The sequence below is a fragment of the Camellia sinensis genome, chromosome 5 (assembly GCF_055761805.1).
Source record: "Camellia sinensis isolate YWXY chromosome 5, ASM5576180v1, whole genome shotgun sequence".
Taxonomy (NCBI): Eukaryota; Viridiplantae; Streptophyta; class Magnoliopsida; order Ericales; family Theaceae; genus Camellia; species Camellia sinensis.
This window is the reverse complement of record NC_138965.1, coordinates 99,576,995-99,601,393: the sequence shown is the minus strand read 5'-3', so window position 1 is coordinate 99,601,393 and position 24,399 is coordinate 99,576,995.

Sequence of the window (24,399 nt, the reverse complement as noted above, 5' to 3'; positions counted from 1 at the left end):
CAGATATAACTGATTCTCATAAACTGATACTGGTGCCCTCAGGCCTGATACTCAAACTTGCAAACTGATATGTATGTTCCCTGTAGAGATGCACTCTAAAAGCACATAGCAAGTAAAGAGAGCCAAAACACCCCTATGGAGGGGTAGGGTTTCCCTGTCCTATTTTTGTCAGGAGCTAGGGTTTCACTATGCACGCAGCAGTTTTCAAACAACCTAACATCGGGTAAGCAACCTGTCCTAGTTTGGAATAGTCACTATGGATTTTGATATGCACTAGGTCGAATGGTCGAAAAGGGTGCCCCGGTAAAATCGGGGTTTGTGTTCCCATACTGTCAGAGCCCACAACCGGTCGGCCTTATGGCATGCTTTGACAAAGTCAAGCCTCCGGCAAACCGTTCAGGAATGGCAGATGGCAAACACGGTGACCTAGGCGCACCAATGCACATGCAATGCAAAGAGACACATAAATGAAATCAAAACAGGATATCATGAGTTCGAGTCAAGCTCTCTAAAATCCGCAGCAGAGTCGCCAGAAACTGTAGACGTCCCCGAACGCCCCGGGAGGACGAGTCCCGTTCTGTTCGTTTTGGGCTCGCTACAGTTCAGGACTCTCAAATTGTCACGGTTCTTAATTTGAACCAAAGAGTCCAAATCCGGCAAATCGTTTTGGAAAACAGATTTGTAGAAAAGAAGTGCCAAACATGGACTGCTTTGCCAGGTACAGAGTCGCCACCTAAATATTTTATTTTGGGAAATTTAGGAAACCCTGACTTGGTGCCAAAGGCCACATGTCCGTCATCACCAAAGTTGCCTCGGCTCGGGAACTTGGGTACGATTGGGGAAGGTCAGCTATGAGCACCCCCTCTCGCCCGATCAAAGATCGGCCTCTACTAACCGTGATATCTTGTTTTGAAAGCATTGTGAGTCCCTATTCTGATTATTAGCTTAGAATTACTATGTTATGCGCACAGCAAACAAGTATAGACCAAATCGCCTAAATTGGAACGAAACATTGCATGTTTGTTTTGAAAATGGTTTGCTACTCGCAAGTAGGCTAAAATGCAAGTTTTTCCACCCTCAAGTGGGCTTTAGAAAAGATGGTTTTGCCACTATCTAGTGGGCTTAAAACTCACAGTTTTTAATACATTATTCCAATTTAGGTAATTCAACCTCCACCCATAGGCATTCAAGCAGTTAAATCACATAAGCAAGTAGCCTCATGGTAAGCATGCTGTCATGGCAACACTCACACGCATGCAAGGATGCTAAAACATAAATGCTCACCGAGTACTCGAAGCCAAAACAGAAACTAGTTAGTAATCATATGCATGATCCTAGTTCATGTTAAGATGGCTAATGCAACACATGCAAGATGCAGCTACAATAGGCTCGGCTAATCTATGGATGACATATGATGATGCTACAACTAACACGTATTCAACTCAGAATTGAAATACAATGCAGTTAGTATGATGCGTCGAGCCCGGTGCATGCAAGACAAATGTATGGATGCACGCATGCATAGCATAAGGTATGCTAAACCAAATATGCCCTAATACTAACCATCAAAAGCAGATAAGTAAAAGGGAGAAAGAAGTGGGGGTTGGAAGACATGCACACACCCACCCACACTTATTACAAGTTAGCCGTCACTCGGAGGGACCGAAAGAATAATACAATTTAACTAACTAACAAGCTAATTAAATATTACAGACCACCTAATTAATTAAGCAAATTAATTAATCTAATTTAAGCAATAAACAGCCTCAGGAAGAGGGTCCAATGCGATGCATGCTCGGCTCCGCTCGGAAAGTCACTGCCATGCACAAGTTGCCTCTGCTTTGACTGTTCTGCTTCTTTGAAGACTGCACAAGTCCCAAGGTTGCTTCTCTGAGTGCTGTGGAGCACCACCGGCCGTGAGGAATAGTCACCGGCCATGTATGATGGTCACCAGCCACAAAATAATCCATCGGCCAACAATGGATGGCCGGTTGGCACTTAAGATGGCCGGCCGGCCAATACTTCCTGCAAAAAAATTGGTTTGACAGCAGCAGAGGATAGAACTTGGCATGGCAATGCATTTCAAGCAATGTATGCACCAACCACATTCCTTATCATATTTATGACTCAAATGAGGATGGGCCTCGATTCTCGGGCCACCAATCACGCATTTCCATGCATGATGGCCCAAAGAATCAAGTGTGCATGTTGATATGGAATGCAATGCACATAATCAAGCAAATTTAACTCAACCTCTATCACAAGCAATTCAAGAGGCGAAGCATGCATGCCAATGCAATGCAATCCTAAGCATGTCGACTAGTATGCAACATGGACAATACTAAGAAGCATACAAGGCATACAATGGTCATGCAAGACATAGGGCATGAGACAATGCAACTAACAAATATGCAAGGCACAATGTGGGTGTTCGAGCATGTAAGCAAGCATGTGACTTCATTCAATCATGCAACTCCAATCATGCAACAACACACAAATATGCAACAACATACAAGGTGGACATACAACAACATGCAAAGGGGTTGGCTTAAACTAACATGGGTAGCTTGCAAGCTTGCCAAAATCAGTGGCCAATACTATGGAAGTGAGGTCCAACACACACACGCATGCATGCAAATATGGTCCAACACTTAAGCATATGAAGACAACTTGTAAGCACAAAAACATGGACTAATGACATTCAACATAAGCTCTGAAAATCATGTTAAAATGGTGCCAAACCAAGCCAACAAGACAAGCATAAGCATGCAATTAGAGGTCCAAAACTCAAGGCAAGCTAAGGAGGTATTGAACTACCCTTAGCAAAACCAAACATGGCATGAATTAAATGACCAAAAACGGAGTTTTAGCATATTAAAACAAAGCCTAAAGACGACTTAGATGGCATCTAAATGACTTAAATTCAAGGGCATGCACAAGGACCAAACATGGAGCATAAGACACAACCTCATAAGGCATCAAAGAGGCATCAAAGGCAAGCATGCAAGCATGTCATGAGACTGAAATGATGCTATAAGTGGTGTCAAACCACTGAAATAAATCAAACAATGCATGCTTAACACTTCACACATTTAAAGCCTACAAGCTAAACAATGTAAAGGGGCTATGCAATGTATGCCGTGGTCGACCAAAACAACCAAAGGTAGACCTTAAGCATGGAAAAACAAGTACAAAAGCTTCACAAGGCAGGGCCTAAAACATGCTTGAACAAGGGTCAAAGCCTAGATGCATGTTAAGGCTAAATGATGGCATTACAAGACATGTATGCAAAGCATGCAAGGTGTGTCTAAACCAACTGAACACAATGCTATTTCATGGCGAAATAAGCATAAATATCAGTCAAGGCATGGTCAACACACACTTAAACTAGATGCTCCCTCAAGAGGCAAAAATAGCCCTTTTCAAGGACAACGAGGAGAAGGGGTGGCCCTCTCCTTTTTAGGACCTCAAGGCACCATCCTCACCACTGAAATCCCTTAAGATTTCAGTGGTGAGGAGGCCCAAACACAATGGTCCCGGAGCTCACCAAAAATTCATAAAAATAAAGGCCAAACAAGCCTTAAGAGGGGTCAAACAACCTCAAAGCTCAAAACACTCTTAAACAACTATTTGAAGGACTCAAAAATAGAACTTTTATATATTATATGCAAAGCCTAAAAATAGTTGCAAGATAGGTAAATAAGCTATGCAAAAATGGGGTATTTAAAGGTAAAGTCCTTACCCTTGAAGACCTCTTTCAAGAACAGCACTCCAACTGCTTCTTTGGCTCCAAACCAGTCTAAAAACTTTAAGAAAAGACCTCTGGCCCCTCAGTAATCAAGAAAAGGTGTAAGACTAGGTGTTTGTGTGCAATAATGAGGCTAAACACACATACTAAGCTCAAGAGAGAGAGATATAGATATAGGATAGATACACAACTCAAACCTTAAAACCAGAGCTCTCTATAAAAATCTTGTTTAACCTCAAAGAGGGAGAAAAGACCTCCTCTTATAGTGGATTCAATCTTGTAAAGCTTCCAAGGCAAGCTAACAAGAGGGAGATCCCTCCATACACGTGTATGGAGGGGAGAAAAGTGTATGCCAGCTAGCATAAAATATCTGCAAAAGCAGATGAACAATGGTCGGTCAGCCAAAAATGCAATTTGGCCAAAATAGATGGCCGGTCGACCATCTATAGTGCTGGCCGGCCAAAGATTTGGCCGGTGGCAGCAAAACACAGCCGGTGGCCTCAAACCATGGCCGGTGATGTGTAGGGATGGTTCACAAGCCATTCCCTGCCCCTCCAAGGCAAAACACAAGTGTTTGGTGCAAAACCAGACATAAAATAGTCAAGTCGAGAGGTGCTGAGGTAAAGCGCATAGCCGAGACCTCCGGGAACTCAAGATGAACACAAACAAGGATGATCACCGGGTGTTCAAACGGTGACGTCCAAGTCTTGAGGACGGTCAAAAATGGGGTGTCTACGCTTACCGTATGTGGGAAAACCACTTTCAGGTGCTGATGATATGCCTCCGCCAAGGCAATAGCGTGGGAGGACTTGGAAGTAAGAGCTTCATTTTGGTTGTTTTGTTGTATTTATTTTGTACAAGCCTAAGGCTTTAATTGTATTGGATTTAAATCCATTTTGTTGTAACCAAGCACTGTCTTGGAAAACTGTAAGCCTGTAGGGCATTCTTTATTTGTTCAACTTTTATTCTATTTCCTCATCATATAACATATGATATAGATTCAGGGTTAAACTTGTAAATGTATACCTGCATATGTTACCCTTTTGTACAAGTAATTGAGGTTAATGGAAGATAATTATTTCATCATGTGTTGTTTTTTAACTAACGTATTATATGGGTTATTGTAATTAATTTCGTGGTGTTACAACTTGGTATCAGAGCGTACTGGGTTTGAATACTTTGGATACCTGGAAAGTGGTTCTTACTACAGTGGGTTTATCTCGCTTGATAAAGATATTTGTATGTATGGTATGCTATGTAATAACATGCTTATGTGATTATATGGGTATGTGATTTAATTTCTAAGATATTGATTGGGTCTACGAGTTTCTAGAAGTCCTATTAGAAGAGCACTTAATCATTGCTATTTCTAATTGGAACTTTGGCAACGTCGTGGGATGATCATTATCTAGAAAGGAAATTCGTATGTGTTTATGTGATTATGTGCTTATGTGGAGTGAATTAATTGTTGTCCATTGCATTAGGGCATGAGTGAGTTAGCTTTGGCACATTTATAAATGTGCTAATCTTTAGTGTTACCTTTATTAGGATATCAGGACGTGGACATGGTGGTAGTAGGCGTGGCAGGTCTAGACGACAAGAGGTGCCGAAACCGGATGAAATTCTAGGGTAGGAAGAAGGGGTTGGTCAGGCTAATATGGCTGAACTGATTGGTCAACAGGCCATGGGCGCATTGGCTTGCGAAATGGGTGGAGCTTTACAAGAATCCATGGAAATTCACAGTGCTGAGAATCAAGTCCAGACCCACGTTGCTGAGATAGGGCCATCTTTCTTGAAGATGGAGTTCTTCTGGTCGAATCCGGATGAGTTTTTTGGGAGATCCTAAGGAGTCTTTGAAAGCGAATAAATGACCCGAGCAGATGGTGAAGACGTTCGAGATGCTTGCCATCGAGGACGATGGGTTGAGAGTGACCTTGGCATTCTTCCAGCTGAAGGGAGATGCGGGTCAATGGTGGAAGTTTGTGTGGGGTACATTGGGGTGACTTGGGAGGCCTTTGTCTTCTAGGACAAGTTTTTGCCTCCCACTGTGAGGGAGCGATTCTTGAAGCTCAAGCAACTTAACACACTAGTGGCTGAGTTTGAGGCTACCTTCACCAGCTTACCGAGGTTTGCACCCGAGTTTGTGGCGATAGAAGAACGCTGTTGCTTAGAGCTTGCGAAGAGGTTGAGGACTAGCCTTATTTTCAAGATGGTCGCGTCCATGATTAGGGATTATGGTCGTCTTGTGGAGGCGGCGGCTCACTTAGAGACTATGATTCAGACCGATGAGGAGAGGATGAGAGGCTCTAGACAGAGGAGTCAAGAGGTTCAGGGGGTGAATCAGGATAATAAGAGGCAGAGGGGTTCAAACTCACAACAGTCCCAAGTAACACAGTCTAGATCCATTTTTCCTGTGTTGAGTTCGGGTTTAGTGAGAGTTAATCAAAGAGGCTTCACTTGTTCTAAGCATGGCCAGTTGGGCCACAAGTCTCTAGCTTGCCCACAGAGAAGATGAGAGCAATAGTCTGCACTATCTTCGGCTCGCCTTCAGAGCCAGAGTCAGGAGAGAGGGCAGGCGCCTACATGTTTTCAGTATGGGTAGTCAGGGCACGTGGAGAGGTTTTTCCCTCAGTTGGGTGGCACACCTGGTGCGTCTATTTCGAGGCAGACATAGAGCCATCAGCCTACCCAGCTCAATCTGTGTATCAGACTTATGCTATGAGGGGTGAGTAGGTAGTGCGGAGACCTACAAGGCTTGTGTATGTTGTCACCACGCCAGATTCAGTGCAAGCACCTTCAGTAGTAAGAGGTAACTTCTTGTTATGTAATTTTATTGCCAATGTGTTAATTGATACGAGCGCATCCTATTCTTTTATCTCATCTTCATTTACATCAACATTGTGGTTAAAAGTGGCTCAGTTATCATCTCTACTTAGGGTTGAGTCATCGGTTGGTGGAGAGGCTGTGTTGGACCAAAGGTGTCGGGATTGTGAGATAGAGGTTGCCGGTCGCCGACTTCCTTTCGCATGTGTGTTGATTGATATGTTGAGCTTTGATGTTATATTGGTTATGGATTGGTTGTCATCTTATCGAGCTGTTATAGACTGTTACCATCAGAGGGTCATTATATGTACCTCCGGGTGGTGACTGTTTTTATTTCTTAGGGGTCGGGTTGATAGAGCTTTATTGTAAGTGCGTGATCCACGTGGTCGAGGTAAGATTAGTCTTATTCTTGCTACATTCTTGGGGGTTGAGAGTGATGTGGTCCAAGTTGAGCTACCGAGGGTGTTTATGAATACCCAGGCGTCTTTTCCAAGGATCTCACTAATTTGTCACCGCACCGTGAGATAGAGTTCTTTATTGATTTAGTACCTAGCAAGACACTGATTTCTATGGCACCATATAGATTTGTACCCACTGAGTTAAGTAAGTTGAAGGTTTAACTCCAAAAATTATTAGATAAGGGTTTTATTCGCCCTGGCACTTTGCCTTAGGGAGCACCGACTCTCTTTGCCAGGAAGAATGATGGTACATTGCGACTTTGTATTGATTACCGAAAGTTGAACGGGGTAATTGTTAAGAATAAGTACCACTACCTCGCATAGATGATTTGTTTGATTAGTTGAAGAGGTCTTGTTGTTTCTTTAAGATAGGCTTGAGATTGGGTTATCACCAGTTGAGGGCAAGGGAGGAGGATATCCAGAAGACTGCATTCCATATGTGGTATGGCGATTATGAGTTTCTAGTGATGCCTTTTGGGTTAACCAATGCACCGGCCCTGTTTATGGACTTGATGAACTGAATCTTTCCCAAGTTCCTAGACCGTTTTGTGGTTGCCTTTGTTGATGACATCTTGATATACTCACCCTTTGAGGAGGAGCGTGAGGAACACTTGTGAGCTGTACTTGAGTTTCTTAGAGCCCACAAACTATATGCTAAGTTTGGGAAGTGTGAGTTCTAGTTGAAGGAGGTGAAGTTCTTAGGCCATGTGGTATCCGGGGAAGGAGTGACTATAGATTCATATAAAATAGAAGCAGTACAAGATTGGGAACAACCTAAGAATGCCTTTAAGATTCGTAGTTTGTTGGGGTTAGCTGAGTATTACCATTAGTTTGTGAAGGATTTCTCTGGATTAGCCTCACCATTAACTAGGCTTACATGGAAGGGAGTTAAGTTTGTATGGAATGAGACTTGTGAGAAGTCATTTCAGGAGCTTAAGGTTAGACTTACCACAGCTCCAATGCTGATTATTCCGAAGAGAGGTTTGGGCTATTATTATGTGTATTGTGATGCATCCTGAGAAGGTTTGGGTTGTGTCTTGATGCAAGAGGGAAAGGTAGTAGCTTAAGGCTCATGTCAACTGAAAACACACGAGAGAAACTATCCTACTCATGACTTAGAGCTAGTGGCGGTGATCTCTGTCTAGAAGATTTGGAGGTCTTTTCCAATCATAAGAGTTTAAAGTATCTGTTTTCACATAAACATTTAAATTTGAGTTAGAGAATATGGATGGAGTTCATGGGGGACTATGATTTTTAGTTGCACTATCATTCGGAGAAAGCCAATGTGGTGGCCGATGCCTTGAGTAGAAAGACCATTAGCAGTGTAGCGTGTATTACCATCTGGGAATGGGAGATGTTGTGTGCTATTGGTGAGTTTGACTTGCATCTTGGCGAGTCTGTTGAGTCAACTACCTTGTTTACTATAGTTGCACAACCTACACTTGTGAGCCGAGTTATAGAAGCACAGAGGGGTGATCTTGAAGCAGGAACCCTCAGGGAGAAGATCTCTAGTGAGGAGGTAGAGTAAGGCTTGAACATGTATTCTGACTTGAGTGTTAGATACCTTGACCGTCTTTTCGTGTCAGAGTCTTGTTGAGAGGAAGTACTCCGAGAGTTTCACCATTCATGCCTTGCGGTACATCCGGGAGCAACAAAGATATAACACGACCTTAGCCACCAACTTTGGTGGAAGGGGATGAAGAAGGATGTGGCCGTATTTGTATCGAGGTGCCTTACTTGTCAAAAAATGAAGGTTGAGCATCACAGGCTAGTGGGTTTGTTGCAACCTTTGTCTATAGCCGAGTGGAAGTGGGAGCGTATCACGATGGATTTTGTTGTGGGTCTTCCGAGGACTCAACAGGGTAATGATGCCATTTGAGTGGTAGTTGATCGGTTAACTAAGTCAGCGCACTTTGTACCTATGTACACGAGTGACTCGGTAGATTTCCTTGCCCACCTATATATTTGGGACATTGTTCAATTGCATGGGATCCTTGTGACTATTGTTTCGAATAGAGATTCATGTTTTACGGCTCGATTGTGGCAGAGCCTACAAAATACTTTGGGCACTCGACTGACTTTTAGTACTGCTTATCATCGTCAAACTAACGGGCAGTCAAAGCGTAGCATTCAGATCCTAGATGATATACTTCGGGGTTGTGTTCTTGACTTTAAGGGGTTGTGTTCTTGACTTTAAGGGGTTGTGTGAGAGGCACTTGCATTTAGTGGAGTTTGATTATAACAATAGCTTCCAGTCGACTATTGTATGGCACAATTTGAGGCCTTGTACGGCCGACTGTGTAAATCTCCTGTGCGTTGGGCCGAGGTGGGTGATGCACCTATGATAGATCCAGAGTTAGTCTAGGAAATGATAGACAAAGTTGCACTTATCCATAAGAGGTTGGTTATGGCTCAGAGTCGTCAAAAGAGTTATGTCGACCGTAAGAGGAGACCGTTATCCTTTGAGGTGGAAGATCATGCCTTCTTGAAAATATCACCTAGATGGGGTTTGATGAGGTTTTGGAAGAGTGGAATGTTGTGTCCTAGATTTATTGGGCCTTTTGAGATCCTAGAACGGATTGGGGAGGTAGCTTACCATTTGGCCTTGCCACCATAACTTTTAGGGATTCATGACGTGTTCCATATCTATATGCTTCAGAAGCATGAGGCGGATCCTTCACACGTGTTGGATTGGAGTGAGTTAGAGACAGACGAGGATGCGTCGCATGAGGAGAGAACGGTTAAAGTTTTAGACGCATGAGACCAAGTCTTGCGAGGCAAGACGATTCCTTTGGTAAAAGTGTTGTAGCGACACCATGGGGTTAAAGAGTCCACTTGGGAGTGTGAGGTGGAAATCCATGAGAAGTATCCGGACCTATTTGTTGATGTTTGAACATGTATTGAAAACTTTGTTATGTTAATGTAATATGAACATTGTATATGTTTACGGAATGTAAATTGTATATTCAGTATTGAAAACTCGTTTGTCATGTTAATGAGAATAGATGACCAGTGGATGGGTCATAGTGATGAATTTGAATTACTATCATTATTGTAATTGGTTTAAACATGGTTTCAATGTTTGGTTTAAAATTTAGGGGACGAAATTCCTTAAGAAGGAAAGGTTATAGCGATTCTGGTTTAGACTCGACCTATTTGATGTTTTGGATTTGGGTTTCATTGTCTTATATAGTTGTTCATGTCTTGTTTCCCCTTATTTCTCTTTGAGTTTGGCTATTGGGGTGTGTTGGCTGCGTTTGGAACAGGTTGGTAGTTTGTTTTTCAAACTGTTGTTGCCCAGAATTTTGCTTGTTCATTCGAGCGACATTTCTTGCGCTCGAGTGGTCTTTGTGAACTGTCAGTACCTTTGTAGGTCTGCAAAACTACTGGGAGGTGGTATTCTTCACTCGAGCAAAACTTCTTGTGCTCGAGGGGTGTTGGCTCGAGCAACCCTTCCTGAGCTTGAGCAATGAGCTCGAGTGGTGGTCTTTTGTCCTTAAAACTTCTGGGAGTTGGTATTCTTTGCTCGAATGAAACTTCTTGTGCTCGAGTAGTGCAATGCATTTTGTCTGGTCGCTCGAGTGACACTTCTTGCACTCGAGCGATCTACGCGCATATCAGTTCGTAAAAATCCACTTTTGAGTCACTTTTTCATTTCTCTCTCTTTCTAAACATTCCAAAACCCCTATTTCTACACCCTCTCTCTCTAAAACTCTACTTCTCTCTACAAATACACCTAGATTCGTTGAGTTCTTCACCCGTGTCCTTTTGTTGAAAAGGTAAAGCATGCCATGGGCTTCCTTTTGATCCAAACAAAGTTGGGTTTGGGCATTGTTGAAGTTCCTTCACTCTTTCTCTTATCTTCTAAGCTTGAGGTAGGGATTCTCTGCACTTTCTTATGATTTTCAACTTAGATATTTGTCCTTATAAAACAACATTGCGATTTGGAGGAATTTTGAACAAACCTAGGGTTTGGCTTGATTTCAAAAGAGGGGTTTTCAAATGCTTTGTTGGAAATGATTAAGAGAATGTATTTATTGTTGAGTTATGATGAATTAGTGGAATTTTACTTTTGAAATTGGTTTATAAAGAAATGGGGTTTTACACTAAATATATCAAATGTTGATTTCGAAAGGATAAATGAAATTGATGTTGGAAATGTGGAATTGGGTTGATATTGATGAGGATGGTGGAGTTGGATATGCATTATCACTCACATTTTGAAATTTGGAAAGAATATCTTCATTGAAAATTATTTATTTGTTTAGAAATATATGTTTTAGGCTGTCGATGGAGGATAGCTATGATTGTTGTAGAAATTGAATGAGAATTAAAACTATTGTCTCATCCATTTGCATCGAGCATTATTTCATATTTATACATTGGAAATGTTTATTGTTTTGAGAAAATGGGTGAATCTGGGAAGTATGTGTTGTCTCATTGAAATAAGTTAGCTTGAGTGTCCATGGCGAAAGTCCTAAAAACAACGCGTATACATGGGTGCCGATCCAGTGGACGAAATTTCTGTGAAATGGCAATATTAGTGCTTGTATAGCCTATGTTTACATGGGTGTTGGTCTACGGTTTTCTATGGATGAAATTTTCGTGAAAGGTTGTATTTGTTTTGACATTCCCAGAGATTATGATTCACTGCCCTATTTTCTATAATTGTGATAACCTAAGCATGTCATGGTTTTGGGAAAGTGATATAAAATGTTTTGGCACGAGTACTGCATATGCATATCACCCTATATCTTTGTTAAGATTCATATACTGTGTTAGATTATTTCTACTGGATTTTGTCTCACCTTATGTGGGATAACCATTTTTAGGTGCTGATGATATGCCTCTGCCAAGGCAATAACTTGGGAGGACTTGGATGCAAGAGCTTCATTTTGGTTGTTTTGTTGTATTTATTTTGTACAAGCCTAGGGTGTTAACTATATTAGATTTAAATCCATTTTGTTGTAACCAAGCACTATCTTGGAAAGCTATAAGCCTTTTGGGCATTCCTTATTTGTTCAACTTTCATTCTATTTACTCATCATGTAACATATGCTATTGATTCAGGGTTGGACTTGTGAATGTATACCTGCATATATTACCCTTTTGTTCAAGTAATTGGGGTTAATGTAAGATAATTATTTCATTATGTGTTGTTATTTAACTAACGTATTAAATGGGTTATTTTCATTTATTTCAGGGCGTTACAGTGGTAATATGATTGGCTCTTAACCGGAAGACATAAGCATCTACTTTGCTCGTGTTTCTGGACTTTTAGCATGGATCTCAAGCCAACTTAATTCTCAACTCTACACCACCTATTCAGACTTACCAAATATATTTATCCTAAAATAAAGCAACAACAATATATATGTTTCGCAAAACAATTTCCTTTTCAAAGAGTAATCTCAAATGTCAATTCTAAAAGCAATGGTAATGTAATGAAATGGATGATAATGCAATACAACAAACATCATAAAATTTTCCAACTTCTCAACCATTTCTCATTTCAAACCACACAATGTTCTATTGTGATCAAGTCCCATATCTTTATTCAATATGAATATATAATAATAATAACGATAAATATATACATATATATATATATATATATTCCAAGAGGTAAATAGCAATGTATCATCACATGCATTTCCATCTCATCTCTTCAAAACAAGCAAAATAATAAGCTCTTCACGATTCTTAAAATCAAGTTCTCACTTTTCCATGGAATTTCAATAATAGAAATATATCAGTTGTGCTATTATTCCAAAATAACGTTTTGCCAAGCATAACCCCACAATGTCTCAACATTTTCCCTAATTTACCAATTTTTAGGGTTTTCACAAAACTATGTCTTTCTCATTTTTGAAATATTTTTACACAAATAGAGTTTCCTAACTATTTTGTAACTCATATGTTTTGAAAGGTTGAAGAAATTTTATGAAAGCCCTCTTGGAATACACAAAGCTCATAAAGCTCAAACCCTAACTCAAAACTCTCAAAGATTTACATCCTAACAATAGACTTGCAAAATGTATATATAACTCAAACAAATTACTACCTCAAGCAATAGAGAGGAGAAGAGAGACAATACCATAAATCCAACGTTAAGCAAAATGCAATTCGATCGGTGAAAATGTAGCCCTCGTCGCTCTTTTCAATTTGGTATAAGGAACCCTTACCAAAATATTGATGAATCTTGCTAGATTTCAAAGAAGTTTGGAGTTAGATGGGTTTGTAGAGAGATGAAAGAGCAAAATGAATATATATACATAGAGAGAGAAAAGTGTAAGGACGAAGAAAAAAGAGTTTTGGGTTAAAATTTGAATGAAAGTGCACAGAAATTGAAGCTGGAAATGCGCACTGCTGTGTCGCACTCTAGAAAAATTTTCTTTTTCATTGTTTAAGCGATGGATTAATCGCTCGAGGGGTCTTGCGAGTCACTCAATACTTTTACAGGTCTGAGATTCTGGGAGATATTGATGTTTTCTCAAGCATATGGTTGGTCGCTCGAGCAGTCTATTTTTGTTTGGTCTGAAGTTCTAGGAGTGTGAGTTCTACGCTAGAGCAAAGGTTTCAACGCTTGAGCGGTGTTGTGTCTTTGACGCCTAAGCGTAAGAATGGTCACTTGAACGAACTATTCAGGATCTCACTTTGAAAATGAAGTTAGGGTTTTGAAAATAAGAGAGTTTAAGATTAAAGTGTATTAAGTAAGTTTTGAGTAGTTAGAACATGGTTTTGTGCTTTAAAGTAAAATGTCTTAATTTTCGTCTAACCCTAATTATGGATTTTTTTTTTTTAAAGTGATGAATTATTTTAATTGGTCTTAAACTCTTGAACTTAAGTTTATGTTTAGCTTATTAAATATAGAAATGATGATTATGATATGTTGTGAGAATGATCATTGTGAAATGGGTTTACGTCTTAGTAATTTGGTAATGGAAATTAGACTAATAAACTAGTAAGGTGGGCATGATCTTGAATGTGGTGTACAATTGAATAAAAGGTGTTAATGTTGAGAAGTAAAGAATATTGTGGGAAACAAATTGTAATTATTTCTAGAGATGAACTTTTACTCTTATTATGGAATGTGTTATTGGGTTAAGTGTATAATGGAAACAATGAATGAGTGTTGTTGGTTTAATTTATGAGTTGCAAAGATGAATGACTTGATGAATTGATAGATTATGATATTGGAATAAGGGTCCGTTTCCTTCTGGCTTGTGACCAGTAAAGCGCAGCGCTTGATAGAGGTTTTGCCTTCCTTTCGGAGTAGCACCTAGAAAAGCTTGTGGTTTGTTGCGATATATGGAGATTCTGCATTCCTTCCGGCTTGTGACTGGTAAAGCGTGGCACTTGTGATGGGTTCCAGCATTCCTTCCGGAGTAACACCCAGTAAATTGCATTGGTATGGCTTGGTAATGGAGCCGGTTGTTGGCAAGTGGACTCTTTGTAAAAGAGTTATAAGGCAACTTGCATATATGAATGTGATGATTGGTAATAGAGAATTGACTTGTGCGATTGGAATAAGATTGTAATGAATTGAAATTTTATAGATTAATTTTGTGTAGTGCGTTGATAAGTGTGTACATTGTGGGATTGTGCGAATTATGATGAGGATGGGTATTTGAGTAATTAATGTGTATCATCTATGTTCAATGGTAGTACATGCTTAAAATACCTAATAGATTCAAAGAGTTTTTTTTTTAAAAGGAAAATTCTTCGGGTTTATTCAAATAAGGTAAAACGGATGAGAAGTTAATAAATGAGTTTTGTTTAAAAGTCTAGTGGGACTTATGAAGAAAGTGTCCATCTAGGTATACTTTACTTTGGTATAAAAAGTCTAGTGGGACTTATTAATTGTCTTTTGAGGAGTATTATTGTGTAGAGGGCAAATAAAGATGTATAGTGTTGAAATGTAAATGTATACTCCTATGTAAATGTTTATTTTGTAAATTTAAACGCAGGCCACGAGGCATGTGTTTATGTTGTATCAAACATTCTATTATTGTTATCATTCAGGAGCGAACATTTTCTTGTTACTCAATCGTAATTATTCTTATTATTCCTATTTGTGTCATTTAATTGGATTTAAATTAAAGGTTTTGGTAATGTATCTGGGTAATAAAATTTTGGGCATGACAGCCGTATGTGCAGGCCCCTTGGCTGCACGTGCAGATTCCTTCTCCGCACGTGCGGTGGTTTTCTCCCATAGGTGCGGTCTCACGTAGAAAAAACCACTCTGAAGCCTCTCTTTACACACGTGTAGCTATCACCCCCATACATGCAGCCCCCATTCCGCGCGTGTGGTCACAACCCCCACATGTGTAGGAATCCAACCCAGATTCACAAACCAATTATGCACCAATCTGCATGTGCAGACCATCTTGGCCACATATGCAGGAAAACCTGGTGGTCAAATTTCACCCCAAGGCATTTCCCTCACTTCGGTTCCATTCTCATGCCCGAAAATTCAAAATCTTCACTCATAAAGGATTTAGAAAACTAAAACATGGGAGATACAAAACAAGGTGAAGTCACATGGCCGACGAGGCATCAAATTAGAATTAAAAATCCATAACACAACCTAAATGGAAATAAGTAAGAAGATAATTAGGTTTTACCCTCTTAAATACCCATAATTCTACTAACATTTTAAAAGCCACCAAGCATTTTTTAAAATTACAATTTTACCCTCTACATACCCACAATTCTACTATTATTTTAAATATTTTCTGCCATGTTCTTTTTTACTTCTTTTAAATTCCAATTTTTCCTTCTTAAATACCCACAATTTTACTATTATTTTAAAAACCACCGAGCAAAGTTTTCTTTTAATTTTTTTTTTCAATTTTACCCTCTCAAATACCCACAATTCTTCTATTATTTTAAGCCACAAAGTAGACTTTTTTTTTTTTTTTTAATTCTCATTTTATCCTCTTAAATACCCACAATTCTACTATTATTTTAAATCTACTACTATTTTCAAAGTATAAAGAGTATGCAGTATTTTCAACCTTTTTTTTTTGAATTCCAATTTTACCCTCTCAAATATCCATAATTCTTCTATTATTTTAAAGCCACCAAGCAAACTGCTTGACAATTGAACAACCAGTAAGAAAATGTCAACCGTTGCATGGCGGAATAAAATACTGAGAACAACTTCGTATTTCAAATGTTAACCGCTGCTTGAAGTGTTTAAAACATAATTTCAAATGCCTTACCATTGCAACCATACAAACAACTCATAATCTCCAAACATCTAAAACAAACTTTGAATGTGACGCCCCAAAATCTACACTAAGGGTGGTAATCAAGGGAAGTCACTAATGTGTCCTATGGGCAATGACCAAGTAAGATTCTAGATAGCTAGAGGAGTCAAATTAGCCTCCCTTCTAAGTCCAGCTTTCTTAGGTAGCGCACTACCCTTTTGATAGATCTTAAAAAGCATTGAACAAGGTCTCATATGCCACATAGGGAACTATATTGGTTTTTAAAAAAACAAGCATATAATAATAATAAGAGAATATACAGAATGTACTTAGTTATAAAAATTAGTTCCATCAATATTACATCCAAAATAAAATTCCAAATAGACTATAAAAAACACAGAAATAAAATTCTAACTTTTCTAGGACAACCAAAAGTCTTTGAAGGTCTCCGACTCGTCGTTTTCGATTGCAAGCTCCTCTTCAGCACCTAACATGATACGCCATGAGCTTTGAATGCCCATTAAATGCACACACACCCCATCCATTTTTCCCAATCAAATACACAATAGCAATTACAACAATATGAGAAATGAACATGGCATTCAAGTAAATAACACAGGTTACAAGGTTAGCTGTTAGTAGTCTAGAAATCCCCCAAAGAGATTTCATCCTTCCAACCCCAATAATTGGACATGGATTATTCGGTATGCCCCCTCTCTTGCTGCTTTGTAGACCTTACCTTGGATGCCTACCAACAGTTACATACCACGTAGCGCCAACCGAGGACCTCAAAAGAGACTGTAAAATAGGGCCTTGCCCATTCCCTCCTCACACCAAACCACCTAGGGTCCGAATACAATCGCTTCATTCTAGGGTTCTAAATAACCACTTGCACAAGACTTTAACTTCCAAAAGGGAACACGTCCCGCTAACCAATTCAATTTGAACATAACTTCATCTCATAACAATACTCATGTGATCAAAACCCCATTAGCAATCCCATTAAGTTTTCCATTTAGATTAACATTTTAAGTTATTTAGAACAAGCAAGTAACAAAAGAACAAATTTGCATAAATGTGAGCATCATTGAAGGACTAAAATAAAAGGTATACAACCATGACATATGTAATATCATACCAAGATATAGCAATTTTTGTTTAGACCCTATCCATTTGATGTTTTGGATCCCAATTTTATTGTCTTATATAGTTATTTATGTTTCTCTTTATATCTCTTTGAGTTTGGCTATTGGGATGTGTTGGTGGCACTTAGGAACAGGTTGGTAGCTCGTTTTTTAAACTGTTGTTGCCCAGAATTTTGTTCTTTCGCTTGAGCGACACTTCTTGTGCTTGAGTGGTCTTTGTGAACCTCCAATACTTTTGCAAGTCTGCAGAAATACTAGAAGTTGGTATTCTTCGCTTGAGCGGTCATTCTTGCGCTCGAGCAATGCTCGCTCGAGCGGTGCTTCTTGTGCTCGAGTGTGGGTCTTCTTTTTGTAAAAATTCTATGAGTTTGTATTCTTCACTCAAGCAAAGCTTCTTGTATTTGAGAGGTGCAACTTGTTATATTTGGTCACTCGAGCGATTTGCGCGTATATCAGTTCGTAAAGTCACTTTTATGAGTCACTTTTTCATCCCTTTCTCTCTAAACATTTCAAAACCCTATTTTCTCTCACTCTCTCTTTAAAACTCATCTATTTCACTCAAATCTTCCTAGATCCGTCGATCTTTTCACCATGTGCTTTTGTTAAAAAGATAGAGCTCGACGAGGGCTTCATTCTAGTGGGAGCAAAGTTGATTTTCGGCGTCTTGAGTTTTTTACTGTCTCTCTCTTCCCTCTTCTAAACTTGAGGTAGGGATTGTTCGCACTTTCTATGAGTTTTAACTTAGTTATTTGCTATTTCTAAACAATACGGTGATTTTGGGAAATTTTGAAACAAACCTAGGGTTTTGGGTTAAAGATTGAAAGAGGGGTTTTCAAATGGATTCTTAGAAATGATTGTGGTGTTAAAAATAAAGTTGAGTTGTGATGAAATTGATGATTTTGATACTTGGTATTGATAGTGGAAGAAAAAGTGATTTTGCCCTAAATACCTCAAATGTTAATTTCATATAAATAATGAAATTGATGTTGAAAAACTGAAATTAGGTTAATGTTGATGAGGACGGTGGGGTTGAATATGTATTATCTCTTACGTCTTGAAAGTTTGGAGTGTTTATCCTTATTAAAAATTATTTATCTGTTTAGAAATATCTGTTTTGGGCTATCGGTGGAGGATAGCAATGATTGTTGTAGGATTTGCATGAGAATTAGTGAAATTGAAACTATTTTCTCATTCATTTGCATTGAACATTATCTCACACTTATACATTGGAAATGGTTATCGTTTTGAGAAAAATGGATGAATTTGGGAAACATGTACTATCTCGTTGAAATAAGTTAGCCTGAGTGTCCGTGGTGAAAGTCCTAAAAATTGCGCGTATACATGGGTGCCGATCCCGCTGACAAAATATCCATAAAATGGCAATAGTAGTGCTTGTATAGCCTACGTTTACATGGGTGCCGATTCTTGATTTTCCTGCGAACGAAATTTTCATGAAAGGTTGTATTGGTTTTGAGATTCCCAGAGTGTGATTCACTGCCCTATTTTCTATTGTGAAGGAAATGATTTGTGAACTATGATATTAATTTAGCATTACATGGTTTTGGAGAGAACTATAAAATATTTTAGCACGAGCATTGCATATGCAGTCATCTTATATCTTTATTGGGATTCATATACTATGTTGGATTATTTCTACTAGGCTTTGGCTCACCCTATGTGGGAAAAACATTTTCAGGTGCTGATGACATTCCTCCACCAAGGCCATAGCTTGGGAGAACTAGGAGCAAGAGCTTCATTTTTCCTTGTTAATCGTTGTATATGTTTTGTACAGGCTAAGGGCCTTTAACTGTATTGGATTTAAATCCACTTTTGTTGTAACCAAGGACTATCTTGGAAAGTTGTAAGCCTTTAGGGCATTTATTATCGGTTTTACTTTCATATCTTGTCTCTTGTTGTAACACATACTATAGATTCATGGTTAAACTTATGAATGTATATGTGCATATATTACCCTTTTGTACAAGTAATTGGGATTAATGGAAGATAACTATTTCATCACATGTTATTATGTAATTAATATTGTAGATGGTTTATAGTAATTATTTTGGGGCGTTACAACTTGGTATCAGAGCGTATCGGGTTTGAATACTTTGGGTACGTGGGAAGTAGTTCTTACCACAAGGGGTTTATCTCGCTTGATAGAGATGTTTGTATGTTTGGTATGCTATGTGATAACATGCTTATGTGATTATATGGGTATAAGGTTTAATTTCTAAGATATTGATTGGGTCTACAGATTTCTAGAAGTCCTATTAGAAGAGCACTTGATCACTGCTATTTCTAATTGGAACTCTGACGATGTCGCGGGACGATCATTATCTAGGAAGAAAATTCGTATGTGTTTATTTGACTACGTGCTTATATGGAGTGAATTACTGTTGTCCATTGCCTTAGGACGTGAGTGAGTCAACTTCGGCACATTTGTAAATGTGCTAATCTCTTTTGTTACCTTTATTATGATGTCAGGCGTAGACGTGGGCATTGCAGGCGTGGTAGGCCTAGACGACATGAGGTGCTGTTATCAGATGAGATGTCGGCGCAAGAAGAAGAGGTTGGTCAGGCCAATGCGGACGAACCAATTGGACAGCAAGCTATGGGCACTTTGGCCCATGAAATGGCTAGAGCTTTGCGGGAATCTATAGACATTCTCAAGACTGAGAATCAAGTCCAGGCCCAAGTTGCTGAAACAGGGCCATCTTTCTTGAAGAGGGAGTTCTTTCGGTCCAATCTGGACAAGTTTTTGGGTGATCCTAAGGAGCCATTGAAGGCAGATGAGTAGTTAAAGTAGATGGTGAAGACATTTGAGATGCTTGGCATCAAAGACAATAGGCTGAGAGTGATCTTGGCATCCTTCCAGCTAAAAGGAGATGTGGGTCAATGGTGGAAGTATGAGCGTGGGCTCAGTGGAGTGACTTGGGAGGCCTTTGTCAACGCCTTCCAAGACAAGTTCTTGCCTCCCAGTGCAAAAGAAAAGTTAAGGGATTAGTTTCTGAAGTTCAAGCAATTTAGTTTTTCAATAGCCGAGTTTGAGGCATCTTTCACAAGCCTCTCTAGATTTGCACTAGAACTCATGGCGACTGAAAAACGTCATTGTATCGAGTTCAGAAGAGGTTGAGGACCGAGCTTCTTTTTAAAGTAGCTAGGTTAATGATTAGGGACTACAGACGCCTTGTAGAAACGGCGGCTCATCTGGAGACCTGTGGTTTAGGCAAAGGAAGAATAAATAAGGGGCTCCAGGAAGAGTAAGGAGGTTCAGGGGGAGAGTCAAGATAGTAAGAGGTAGAGGGGTTCCGACCCACAATAGTCCCAGACTGCACAGTCTAGATCTACCTTTCCTGTGCCGAGTTCAGGTTCAAGGAGAGGTAATTAGGGAGGCTTTTCTTGTTTTAAGTGTGGCTAGTTGGGTCACAAATCTCCAGCTTGTCCGTAGAGACGAGGAGGGCAACAGTCTACACCGTCTTCGACTCGCTCTCAGAGCCAAAGTCAGGGGAGAGGGCAACCACTTACCAGTTATCAGTGTGGGTAGTCAGGGCATATGAAGAGGTTTTACCCTTAATTCGATGGCACACCTGGTGCGTTTGGTTCGAGACAAACATAGAGTTTTCAGCCTACCCAGTCAGTACAGGCCTCGAAGACCAATCAGGAAGCCTCTTTGGCTCAGTCAGTGCATCAGACTTATGCTCCAAGGGGTAAGCAGGTAGAGTAGTGACCTACAGGACATGTGTATGCTATTACTGTCATGACCCGAACCCGCCCCTATGGGTTAAGGACACAGCCGGCCAGTAATCCTGAGATTACCTACGGCCTCAGACCAAAAGAGACATAACCCGTCAGAGTAAAGGGGCCAAACGGAAGCAATAAATAAAAACTTTGTCCATTGAGCCGTGCTTATATGCACATCAAACAAACCATACTCAGATACGTTAATAACCCACATCAAAAGTACAGTTTCACAAAAATCATTACAGACAGGATCAACCAAAACGAGTCAACCTATGACAGACTATTTACAGATATACATAAAGTCCTTGCTGGCAAGACAAAACATAATTACATAGCAAAAAGGCAAGGATAGGTCTCAAGAGTGAGACGCAAGGCTGACTTCCTCAAAACTCAGATTTTTCCTAGCGGACTTCACTGGGGCTGGGTTTGGACTTCCCTTGGCTCACCTACAAACACATGAATGAGCGTGAGCGATAGCCCAGTGAATAATATCAAATGCAGAAATTACATAACAATGTAGAACAACATGTTCCAAACGGCCTTGGGCCCAATTCATACTCCTATTCATGGCAAAACGGCCTTTGGCCCATTCACTTATGTCGAAACGGCCTTCGGCCCATCCATTTTTGTCAAAATGGCCTTCGGCCCATTCATTTATGTCAAAACGACCTTCGGCCTACTCGTTCATGTCAAAACGACCTTCGGCCTACTCGTTCGTGTCAAAACGGCCTTTGGCCTACTCATTCATGTCAAAACGGCCTTCGGCCCGCTCACATGTGTCAAAACGACCTTTGGTCCATTCATTTACATCAGGACGACGTTTGGTCCATTCATTTATATCAAAATGACCTTCGGTCCATTCATTCACATCAGGACGACCTTCGGTCCATTCATTTATATCAAAACGACCTTTAGTCCACTTATTTACATCAGGACGACCTTCGGTCCATTCATTTATATCAAAACGACCTTTGGTCCACTCATTTATATCAGGACGACCTTTGGTCCATTCATTTATACCAAAACGACCTTTGGTCCACTCATTTATATCAGGACGACCTTTGGTCCATTCATTTATACCAAAACGACCTTTGGTCCACTCATTTATATCAGGACGAGCTTTGGTCCATTCATTTATACCAAAACGACCTTTGGTCCATCCATTCATTCCTGTCAGACTTTTGTCCACAATCCCAATTAACAACTCATAAAGTTTAAGGGAATAAACAATTGGACATTGACAAGCTTTCGAATAGTTATATTACTCACAGTGGTCGGCTTGTGGATTCGCCCTGGAGCTTGACCCTACACATTCCATGCACACAAAATGGTCATTACAATTCAATCCATTCCTTAATTTACATATTACTCTTTAGGCTTTATTCTTATCTCATTAACTCATTTATAATGTTTAACACACGCCTAAGAGTGATTACAAGTGAAAGAGAACGGAAAACGAAACACAGAACGCATGAGCAAAATTCCAGAAATTAGGGTCCCCGCTCGAGCGTCATCTTAGCCGCTCGAGCGGACCCTTAAGGCCTGCAAAAGTACTGGTTGCATGAAAAATGCGCTCGAGCGTGGAATAGAGCGCTCGAGCTGAAGGCCCGTCTACAAAACTCCACGCTCGAGCGTGAGGTATCCCGCTCGAGCGGACATCCAACTCTGCAAAAGTGCTGGGAGCACGATTTTCCCGCTCGAGCGGACATCAAAATTCTGGGTTTCCCAGATTGTGTTCTTGAGCTCCAAATCGGTTTTCCAGCTACATTACTTGCATGCAATGGCCCAAATTACACATTTACACATGCTAACATGCTACTAATACAAGATTACAACATTATGAAGCTCAATTTCTTGATTTATCCGTATGCATGTCCCAAAATATGTCAAACTCAACATCAATATAACAAATTCATGCATTCAAGCTCATATCTTCTCAATTTGTACATGCATGTGATGAATCAGCCACATACTCAACTTAGATGACACAAATGGTGATCAAAACATGAGTTTCAACTAAAACTCTACATGAATCATGTGTTTCAAGCTCAAACATGCAAATTCAAAGTAATTTCTTACATGCATGAGTTCTAAGACTTCAAACTCAACAAAAATCAACTTATTACAAGCTCTTGATCACAAACAACTCTTGAACTCACCAGATTACAAGTTCAATTCATAATTTCAAGAGTCAATGGCTTACCTAGAAGTCCAATTCTTCAATCTATGGTCCAATTTGAGTTGGACTTCAAGATTCCAAGCCCTCAAGATCAAACACAGATTTCTCTCTCTTCTCTCTCTCTAATGGCCGGCCCTCTCCTCTTCTTAGAGTGTATATCAGCCAAGTGAGAATTAGAGAGGGAGTTTAATTGAGTAGTGCTTATATACAACAAGCCCCACTAAGTCAATATAATAATATAATATAATGGGGTACTTAATTTATTATCTTAATCAGTTTAAATTGACCAGAATCAATTTTCAATTAAATTTCACCGTAGGCTCCAAAAATTATGCCAATCATAATGGCGAAATCAATTTCGGGTTCTGTGGCCGATAAGGCCTCCAATTTAATTTCCAAAGCTGATTATTCAAACAGATATTCCTACGGTGAACAGATAAAACTTTCAAAATCACCTATATTCACATAATGGCACATAAAATCATGGTAAACACATAATCACACTCAATTTAAGGACCAATTAGCATATTACAGAACAGGGGTATTACAGTCTTCCCCCCTTTAGGAAGTTTGGTCCTCCAAACTTAATTTACCTTCGTCGGGAAACAAATGTGGATAGCGTAGACGCATTTCCTCCTCTTTTTCCCATGTAGTATCTGTCCCATAGTGTTCCTTCCATTCCACTTTCACCATTGGAATGGATCTGTTTCTTAGTTCTTTCACTTGTCGGTCAACAATTCTTTCCGGCCATTCAGCATATTCCATATTTTCATCAATAGCAACCCGGTGATAATCAATCACATGCAACGGGTCTCGGAGGTAACCCCTCAACATCGACACATGAAATACGTTATGGATTTGCTCGAATCCCGGTGGCAAAGCAACTCTATAAGCAACTGGGCCAAGCCTCTCCAAAATCTGAAACGGCCCAATGTAACGGGGCGACAACTTGCCCTTTTTCCCAAACCTGACTTGGCCTTTCATCGGAGAAACTCGGATGAACACATGGTCGCCGACCTCATACTCAAGAGGTCTTCTCCGAACGTCTGCATAATTCTTCTGTCGGTCTTGAGCTGTTTTGAGCCTT